The sequence below is a fragment of the Acanthisitta chloris genome, unplaced genomic scaffold (assembly GCF_000695815.1).
Source record: "Acanthisitta chloris isolate BGI_N310 unplaced genomic scaffold, ASM69581v1 scaffold7755, whole genome shotgun sequence".
NCBI lineage: Eukaryota > Metazoa > Chordata > Aves > Passeriformes > Acanthisittidae > Acanthisitta > Acanthisitta chloris.
In genome coordinates this window covers 83,002-84,905 of record NW_008675351.1, presented here as the reverse complement: position 1 = coordinate 84,905, position 1,904 = coordinate 83,002, and positions in this window count along the sequence as shown.

Below are 1,904 nucleotides of genomic sequence, written 5' to 3'. Positions count from 1 at the left end.
AGTGTAATAGAGTTTCTAGTCCCCAGTGCTGCTATGTGAATGATTCTAAAAGCACAGGCTACAGGTGCTTGCAGTTTACCTGAGGGACTGTTTAACTTTGTTTCTGTCCTGTGTTTTTCACCAGTGCTTAATGCCAAGTAACAAATACATCATGACACAAGGCTATGTGGTGGTATGATCCCTTTCATGCAGCAGATTCAATTCTATATTAATGGATAACACATTTACATTCCAAATGTATCTCCACTTCCCTTTAGCAGTACACAGGGGCAGGAAACTCTCCAGCCAGGCAGGAGCACTCTGGGTACCTGAGGCCATGTGTTTTCCACCAGAGAACTGACATCCTTATGGTGGGCTGGAATGAGAACCAAACTTTCTGCCAGGAATTAGTTATCAAGTTATCAGTGTTGGTCTACAAATGTACACAGCAACTTCTACAATACAGAGAATAATACTCTGTATATCTCTTTGGAGGGAAGAATGCTAAGTGAAGTTCAAAGCTTCATCCCTGAATCCCTACCAGCCTAACTGGTGCTCATTGAGGACTGCAAGGCTCAGAGCTCAACATTCACAGAGTCCTATCAATATCCATCACCTGATGTTTCAGCCGAGTGAAACTCAAGGATGAACCTGTGACTTTCTTTTTTCTTCCATGAATCTTCAGTATCTTGAGACAGGCCAAAGTTATCAAACCTGCAAAAATACCTAGGCACAATTACTGCATCACAGTCTGATTTCAGTGTTCTTCAGCATCAAGCACTGCTTTGTTGGACCATGGATTTTGTGCATTTGCAGCATCTAAAGTTGAGGTGATATTGTAGGTGCCTTACTTCCAATGTATAGGACTTAGAGACATAATTCAAACTTTGTGACAGTTTCAATGCAAGTTTCACCCCACTCCTTCTTCTCCCCTTAACAGACTCTGGTGAATTGTTGGTTAAATGACTTCAGTCAGATGAAATATTGAAGCTTAGATGAGTTTACTCACTTTTTCAATTTGTTTTTAGAAAACAAACAGGAGAAATCCCCCCTCCCCCCATTTTTCCTTGCTTTTTAGGAAAAGATTTAGCACACCTGATGCCAGGAAATTTCTAGTATAGAAGAAATTCCCCTACATGTGGAAACAACATGTATTTTTCTATGCAGCCATTACTTTAATCAAAATGCCCTATTGCTCTAGTAATATAGTGCACCTGTAAATCATCACTTGTTTTGAGCTGGATTCCAGTTACACACGTGTTACCTGCAACTGCATTGAGAAAGGGTGTGTTGGAAGGCAAACAATGCATTTAAAAACTGAAGAGGGATTGTGAAGGTACACTGAATGGTTAATTTGCAGGCCAGAGCAAAGATCTGAGCACTCAGGTTTTGTCTCTGAAAAGCAGAGGCTGTTGTGGCCATTGTCTGATTGGGAGCAAAGTAGGGAGAGGGAGTCAGAGTGGGGAAAAAAAGCAGATTTCGTGACTAAACTACAGTGAAAATGAGCTGTGATCCATCAGGAGTGAGAGTCTGGCACTTGCCTCACCTTCATCCGTGCTGTTTCCTCTCCTGCTGCTTGAAGATAGCCAAGAGCTTCCTTTTTAATCAAGGACCATTGGAAAGCACCAGCGGGCTCCCACTCACAACGCATTGATTGGCTTCCAACCGCAGTGACAATTGCATCCTGTAATCAAAATAGCAATCATTAATGGCACAATTATTCCCCCCCCTCCACACACGCACACACACTCCTGTATCATGAGGGATGACTCTGAAATGCAGACTGAAAACAATGCCCAAAGTACTCCTGGCTCAGGGAGAGGCTCCCGGCCCAGCTCGATCCAGTAGCTCATTTGTGGGAGGCTGTGGGAAGGCAGGTGTTGATGGCAGAGTCTGAAATCAAGGGACTGATTGGATATCAACAG